Below are 9,393 nucleotides of genomic sequence, written 5' to 3' on the forward strand. Positions count from 1 at the left end.
TATATATATATATATATATATATATCACTACATAAATTGTATTTAGGGTTGTAATCGAGACACGACAAGCTTTTAATATTTCAATATTGGCTCATTTTGAGTTGAGCTTAATTAAACAGTTGATCTCGAACTAGAGCCGATCATAATAGGTTCACAGGATTGAAATAAGATTATATCAATCCAAGTGTTTTACTTTGATCGATCGAACATTCAATCAATCATAGTGCATTATATTAATTAGCCTGATCGATCGTGATAGAGTTTGATCAATTAAACTTGATACAGTGAAAGTTCGATCTAACGTCCGAGTATTAGTCTGATTGATCATGATAGGATCATATGATCGATAGAATCATCCAATCAATCCTGATGTATTACTCCGATCAATCTTAGTGCATTAATAGTTTAATCGATCGTGATACGATCAAACTTGACACAATTAAATGTTTGACCGAATATCTAATTCATCCTAGTGCATCGATCAATCCGATCTATTGTGATATGAATGTTGGATCAATCAAACTTGACACAGTAAATGTTCGATCTAATATATGGTTGATTCTAATTAAGTATTAGTTCGATCGATCATAACACGATCATATGATCGATAGAAGATCTTATTGATCAAAGTGTATTACTCCAACCAATCAAACATCTAATCGAATCTATTGCATTAGTCTGATTACTCATGATAGAGTTCAATCGATCAGATATATATATATATATATATATATATATTAAAATTAGAGGTATGTGTGTGCACATCTCTAATTTTTATTTCTATATGTCTAGCAAAAAATCTTATGGAAGGCCTCTATAATAGGCTAGTAGCTAAATGTCTAGCTAAAATTTCATTGGATTCAAGTAGCTTATGTTTTAGTCTTAAGTGTCTCATATGGCTTAAGTACAATTTTAATTATGTATATATAAGCTATTGGGTGTCATCACCTTGCAAGCCAGTTTTCAAGAGTATCAAAACCAATTACCATGTCAAAAGTTTAAGCTATGGAGTGAGCAATCTAGTCGATCTATAATATAGATTTGGCCATTGTAAATATTGGCTGTGGAGCCTGGTGGTAAGTTACGATTATAAATGTCTCACATAACTTAAGTATATATCTTAACCATACGTATATAAATTTTTAGGCATCCTTCTTTTACAAGTCAGTTTTTAAGGGTGCTTACTCTGATTCTAAATTATACAAATTTTGGGTAGAATTCACTTTTAAATACCAGCTTGCAAGGAAAAAGTATTGCTTGAAAACTTATATACAGGTGCTTTAGATTGTAAATGAATTAATTTTGATTTTGACATTTTAAACGTATATAATTTAATATATTAGGCGATTGTAAGTCTGATTAAACGTATTATAATTAATATATATATAATAATAATTGGAGCCATTTTGGAAGAAAACGACTCCAGTTGGAGTCGTTTTCTTCCAAAACGACTCTTGGGGGTGCGCGCGAGGGAGAAGAAATTGTCCCGCGCGCGCCACACTCTAAATATCAAGCATATACTTTTTTTTTTCCTTCTAGAAACAATGAAACATCTGTACATCTGCAGGTCTCTTGTTATCTTGTTACTCTCTATTTTTCATTTTTTTTTTTATGAGCCTCTTTGTCTCTTTCATTACTCTTTCTCTCATCTCCGTCACTCTCTATCTTACAGACACCGCCGGCTGCCGCTCTCCGTCGACCACCGGTACGTCCTCTCTCTCTAGCTCTCTCACTCTCTCTTGCTCTCTCTCTCTCTCTCTAGCTCTTACACACGAACACTCTCTCTAGAAGAAGGACCATAGGTGGGAATGAAGCATTTCTTTATTTGGAAATAGGCGAAGGAAGCGCATAAGAGGCAAAACTGGCTACGCAAGCTGAACTTGGGCAGATACAGTAGAAAACACTCACCTTTGTAACTCCCCTTTTCCCCGCATTGGAAAAAAAATCTGAACTTTACAGATGATTATTTATTCTAGTTAATATTTGGGAGAGTTTTTTGTTCTGCCACTGTCCAAGTGTCTATGGATTCTAATGGGTGCCCTTGAAATTGGTATGGGATTACTTGCACTGATGGCCATGTGACATCAATTACTATAAATAATTTTGGTCTAGTCGGTGACTTTAGGTTCTCAGCTATTACAGGCCTTAGTATGCTTAGCAACCTGTCAGTTTCGAACAACCAGTTGACAGGGACGAATGCATTTGAATCTTTCTTTAAACCAATTTGAAGGCAGTATTCCTGCCGGTTTCGAAAAACTAGAGCAGCTGAAGTATTTAGATTTGCGGGAAAATGGCTTCTCTGGGGACATTATGCGTCTTCTGTCATTAGTGTTATATAAAATGAATTTAGGACAACATAAATGTAGCGGAATGGGGTCAGGCTGATTCCCTTTTCATATTTTATTTGAAAGATTGGTGTGTGGTGTCTGGGCTTTAGGTTGACGGCAAGCTTTGTTTTTAAGGTAGTAAATAACCCAAGAACTCTTGGCAGTAGATAACTTACAATTTTGTTTTTTTCCTGCATTTTCTAGGATAACCTTTGGGCGACTCAAGAACAAATGTAGAAGATCACCCTCATCAGCACAATGGCAGTGTGCTCACAGAATTAAGTTTACTGAAAGTGGAGAAAACGATTGGTGCAATTTCAGGTACTGCTGAACCTTTCTCATCAATGCTCATTCATTTGTATGTACTGATATGCGTGCACTGTGCTGTGACAGCATTTTCCAGTTTTTTTTAAATGTTTTCATTTTTATATTTTTGTGGTTCCCCAGTTATAGTGATGATGGAATGGGTTTGATGTTAGAGATAGAGCTAGAGGACCTTAGCAAAATTAAAGGATTTATTCTTTGAGACTTTTCTTTGTGCTGCTGCCTTATATCGTAGTAGTTTTTTGAATTTATAGACTCATGTCAAACAGTGAGGAATTGGGATACATTTTACGCATTGACTCAAGTGTGTAGTTGGATAATGCATTGTTGAGTTCTTTAGTTTCTGTTCATAATTAATTTTTTTGTTTAATTAAACTCTGCTTTTTTTGTTTCATTTATCTCTTTAGTTGTGATTTCCACCTTGAACACTGTTGTCACTGGGCTCTGAGATGTTTTTCTGCAATTTTACTGTTCATGGGTCAATTTGTTGTTGAGGTTGCTGTTGTTTTGCGTGGTGCACAAAGCAAAATTAGAATATGATTATTAGGGAGGTAATTAAGTATTGGATAATGTAATGGAAACTCTTTCTTTTTCTTTTTCCCTTCAGTTTAGGGAAATAACTACGAAAACTGCATTTCCATGAAGGATCCGGTTTCCATGCTGTAAAAAATTTACAGCACATCTTTTGTAATTTTAGATCAACGGTCAATATTAAAACTTCACAATTTTTATACACAATTTGTCACTTTAGGGAACACTAACAGAATTTTCCAAACGCTGTTTGCAACAAATGAAAACTGTCTTTAATTTTCTTCCTTCTTCACCCATCTTCACTCTCTCCCTCTTGTTTCTCATTATCTCCCACAACTCTATGGTACTATTACGTGGGCTCTGTTATTCCCTGTCTGTGAGAGTTGAAACAGATAATGACAATATTATTAATATGTACCTCGATGTTTTGTAATGTTCTATTAACATGTACATGAATTTGTGGCAACCAATGTCGTGTTAATAAGTTATAATCACTATCATTCTCTATAACTAATGTGTCATTGGTTGATTCTGATCTCTTAATATTCATACCACACGACAAAGTTTCCACCCAAGACTATAGATTTAGCAGAATCAATGTAAATTTAACTACTCCACCAATCAACTTTATCCACTTTCCTTGTTGCTAGTTTATATTCTTAACTAATAACTATGTTGCTCGATGGTCGTAGACTCTTTCCACTTTACAAGGAAGCAAATGGAAGCATCTATGCCACACTGCTTGTTGTGGGAGGTTTTATGTATAATTCTACTGTTGGAGAAATCATTCCATAAGATATTCAAAACTAAAGCTTTTCTGTCCATAAAAGTTTCACATAATAAGCGGGTCTATTACTAATGCATGTTTCGAAGTGGAAATTTTTTAAAAAGAAAGAATCCAGTAAGTTTCTGTTTTGTTTATGTGGAAGCAGCCATAGAATATTCTATTTCAAGTTTCAACCAAAAGAAGAAGCAATACGATGACTAAATCTACTTCCCTTCATAATATTTCTCTGCAACACAAAAATGAATCAGAAACATTTCAAATGAATAAGGTTGTCCTTGTTTGTTCCCCAAGGCCTTTCTTTTATGTGCGCTTTCCAACAGTGGGTGAGTGAGCAACCAAGTAATGGACCTATGGTGGAGGATTTCTTGAAAGAGTGCGAGACTCTACTCTGAGAATGAGGTAAAGAGAGTATTTGGTTTCTTGGGGCAACATCTTTCATTTCTTTCAAAGTGGGAGAGACTCGAAAATGGGAGAGAGATGGAGAAGAGAGAAAATTATGGCTTTGAAACTGTCAGAGTTGCGGAAGATAGGGAGTGAAAAGAGAGAAAATGTAAAGGTGGTCCGGTGGATGAAGAAGGAAGAAGACAGCTTTCGTGTGGTGCAAACGGCGTGTAAAAACTTCTGTTAGTTTTCTTTAAAGTGACGTCGTGTTGATTAAAAATGAAGAAGTTTTAATGTTGACCGTTGATTTAAAATTACAGCAGATGTGCTGTTATTCTTTTACAGCATGGAAACCGGATCCTTCCATGAAAACGGAACTTAGTGAGTTACCAACAAATTCAAATTCTATGGATTGGTTCACCTCATCCAGCCAGTTCTCTTCTCTGCGGCAAATTTCCCATAAAAGATTGAAATTGTATAAAATAATTGATTATTAAACGCCTTGATATGGAAAATTTGGTAGAAGCAGCTTTCTTTCATGAGTAGGTGTGTCATTTTTAGGTATCTAGAATGGTTAAATTTGGGCTTTCTTTCTTTTATAAATTATATATATTTATTTCGCTCCTTTCTAGTTTTTTGAGTTCATCGAGAGAGCGAGTACAGTTCAGTTTCTTTCTTTATTTCATTTGAAAATTGTGCCAATTGATCTTTGTGTGTTTAATATATATATATATTAGTAATAAATTATCTTATCAGCATAGAACTTTTGAAATCGGGCGGTGGGTAGTAATAATATTGTTTTATGTGTTTATGGGTCATGTGAATTGTGACATGCCAAATATAGGCCTCCTCTAAGTTCCAGTTTTGGAAACAAGCTAGCTGCTGATTTGTTTGAATGAATGAACAAGATATTATTTGGTAGTTTTCCTTAGTCAGGTAGACGTGTTATAGCATGCACTGTGGTCCCACGTTTTTTCTTTTTTGTCTTTTTAGGCTTCTCTTGATGCATGTCCACTTTGATGTTTTATTTTCTTTTATTATTTAGACTTTTCCAACGCCAAACACAGCTCTGTCCTGGTTTATGATATTGTGAAAATCAATTTTGTAATTGTAACTGCAAATTAAAAGAAAATTCCAAGTTATGATATATGCTTTCTTTTTCTAATATATCTGATTCTAAATATATTCTGAATATGATAATATTGATTTATATTTGCAGCAAACCTTCCATAATAATTGATGATACTTTCCACAACAGATTGATTACTTCCTTAATAAGTTGATTGTTATCCCCTTATTGTTGATGCAAGTCATTCCTTAAATGTTATCGTAGCTCATAAATGGCTTGCATTTTGTAAATAGTTTTTGTACCTTATATAATACACATCATACTCCCACGAGGAAGGCCATTAAATTTTGTAATTATGAACATACTTTTAATAAAATGAACAGCAGGTGCCCCCATACAAAACCTTTATTGATCCTTTTTTTTTTTTTTTTTTTTTGTAATTTATTAGATTATTTGAGTTCTGGTTGAGATTCATAATATGAAAAAATAGAGAAATTTAGCACAAAAATTCATACTTATAAGATGGTCTGAAGAGTCATATTGTTCAAAATCCTAAACCAAACTACACATTGAATTTCAACTCATATTTAAGTATTTAATTAATCGATTATTGGATAATTACTAAGTATAATTTTGAGATATATATATATATATATATATATATATATATATAAAAGTGCTTATCTTATATAATTTTGTTTATATATATATTAGTGTTATGTACTCATTAACATTATTGTGTAATATAATGTAGTTACTCTAAATATGGATAAGAGTTGGATGGCGAAGTCGAGAGGCTCGAGAGAGTATATGGAGGGGGCCGAAGCGTTTGTAAAGTATGCAGTTACAAACTCTAAAAATAAAAATTCAATTGTGTGCCCGTGCAAGAAGTGTGGATTGAAGAGGAGCCTACGACCAGAAGAAGTATATGATCACTTGACCGGTGGAAGAGGAATGTTGTCTAATTATACTGAATGGATTTGGCATGGAGAGAAGATTAGGGCTCCGGTACCTAATAGAGTACCTAATGTTGTTGAATCTCTCAACCCAGCTCCGGCTGCAGATAATATTGAATCAATACCCGACGAGTCAAGAACGATGCATGCCATGCTGCAAGATGTTTTTGGCATGCATGATATTCAGGTAGACGATGGTGAGTGTCAAGTGGAAGTGCAAGCTGAAGATGTACCTGAGGCAGTTGAGGAAGAAATTGATGAGAGTGCTAAGAAATTCTACAACTTGCTTAAGGATGCAGACAAGCCACTTCATGACAAAACAAAATATAGCAAACTGTCAGCTGTTGTACATCTATACAACTTGAAGTGTGTGGGTGGATTGAGTAATACGATTTTCACATCTTTTCTTGAGTTCATCAATGAGTTAGCAACAACAGATGAGCCAGCTTTGCCTAATATTACGTATGAGGTCAAAAAATATTTGAGGGACCTAGGGCTTGGATATGAAAAGATTCCAGCTTGTCGAAATAATTGTATGCTATTCTGGAAGGAAAATGAGAAGTTAGATACATGTACAGTGTGTGGAAAATCAAAGTGGAAGGACGAAATTACTGAAGAAGATGGGTCATCCCGAACGTCGAAAAGACGGCCAATGAAGGTGTTGAGGTGGTTTCCATTGGCATCAAGATTACAAAGATTGTACATGTCACAACATACCGCTTCCCACATGAGGTGGCACACTAATGAGCGTACAAAAGACGGTGTGCTCAGGCATCCGGCGGACGGTGAAGCTTGGAGGGCATTCGATGCACTACATCCAGACTTTGCATCAGACCCAAGGAATGTTAGGCTTGGGCTAGCGTCAGATGGTTTTAATCCTTTTGGGCACATGAGCACAAGCCATAGTACTTGGCCTGTCATGCTGGTTCCGTACAACTTGCCTCCTTGGATGTGCATGAAACAACCGTATTTCATATTATCCATGATTATTCCAGGCCCAACTTCACCTGGAATGAATATAGATGTCTACCTACAACCTTTAATATCAGAGTTACAGGAGTTGTGGAATGTAGGAGTACGGACATTTGATATATCCATGAAAAAATCGTTTGTTATGCGAACAGCATTGATGTGGACAATAAATGACTTCCCAGCGTACGCAGATTTATCTGGATGGAGTACTAAGGGTGCACTGGCATGTCCTTGTTGTATGCATTCAACGAAGTCTACATGGTTAACATACGGACGCAAATTTTGTTATATGGGGCATAGGCGATGGTTGCCTACGGATCATAATTGGCGACAAAACGCAAGATCCTTTGACGGTAAAAAAGAGCCGGGTGTTGCACCTGTTGTGCCAGATGGCGATGAAATCTTAAGACAATTACAGAGACTTGTTTGCGTGAATGAAGACACAGAAGGGGGCAAACGAAAAAGAACCGTGGAACAGGGTCATAAAGCAAATAAGGAAGTGGTATGGAAAAAGAAAAGTATTTTCTTCACATTGCCCTATTGGAAAGATAATTTGTTACGACACAATCTTGATGTGATGCACATAGAGAAAAATGTGATGGATAATATCATTGGGACGCTTCTAGACATGAAAGAAAAAACAAAAGACAATCATGAAGCACGTTTGGACTTACGTAAAATGGGTTTGAGAAAAACACTTCATCCATTCACCAACGAGAGAGGCAAGACATATTTGCCTGCAGCATGTCACACGATGTCTAATGAAGAAAAATTAAATTTTTTGAAAGTAATTAAAGATGTCAGAGTACCCGACGGATATGCTTCCAATGTGTCCCGTTGTGTGAACCTTAAAGCTCGTACCATTGTTGGTCTGAAGAGTCATGACAATCATATACTCATGCAACAACTTTTGCCAATTGCTTTGCGTAAATCTTTGCCAAATAAGGTTGTGAAACCTTTAGTAGAGTTGTCTGCATTTTTTAGGGGTATATGTTCGAAAACATTGACGGAAGAAGATCTAGCCCGACACGAAGCTGAAATCCCTATAATACTTTGCAAGCTTGAACAAACATTTCCCCCGGGTTTCTTTACAATCATGGTTCATGTTGTCATACATTTAGTTCGTGAATGTCGGCTTGGTGGACCAGTACACTATCGATGGATGTATCCGATTGAGAGGTAACGCGAGTATTCTCTCTCTCTCTCTCTCTCTCACATATATATATGTATCATACATATAAGGGTTTTTTTTTGTATATGTAGGTCCCTTGGACGGTACAAATCCTTAGTGCGCAATAGAGCTGCCCCTGAGGGTTCTATAGCGGAAGGTTACTTAGCTGATGAAATGTTGACATTTTGTTCGAGGTACTTAGAGAATGCACCAACAGTCCACAATAGGCCTCAAAGAACCCCCGATGAGGCTAAGGGGGCAGTAACACGAGTAAACCTTGACAAATGCACATTGACACAGGTTCATCGATATATTATTTTCAACTTAGACGAGTTCCTTCAATTGCGCACGTGAGTTATATTTTTTTAAGACATCTCACTTCAACTTAAACATACATTTGTGAATTCTAAATATGGACTGCAAACTTGTAGGATGCACTTGGATGAGCTGAGATACAGCTCCAATAGAGGCCAACTATTGGACAGAGAATTGGACCGACAACATAGGGACACATTTTGTGATTGGTACCTTGACTATGTAAGAATTTCTTATGGTTGATAAAACCATGATGGTCGTTTTAATGTATATGTAATTTTCTACATTTCTCGATTTGAAAGAGACATTATCTTAAATCACAGGTCAATCGAATGGACCAAACACGCAGAACTGAACTGGGGGATAAGCTTGTATGGCATTCTAAAGGTCCACTCGAAACAGCTCTCGAATATAACCGATATGTGGTTAACGGCAAGTTGTTTCGCACTGTGACCCAAGATGAAGGAAAAACAACCCAAAACAGTGGGGTGTGTGTGCCGACAGTTGATGGTGCTACCTATTATGGGAAGCTAACTCGAATAATCGAGGTAGAGTACTAT

This window comes from Alnus glutinosa, chromosome 3, assembly GCF_958979055.1.
Source record: "Alnus glutinosa chromosome 3, dhAlnGlut1.1, whole genome shotgun sequence".
NCBI classification, from domain to species: Eukaryota; Viridiplantae; Streptophyta; class Magnoliopsida; order Fagales; family Betulaceae; genus Alnus; species Alnus glutinosa.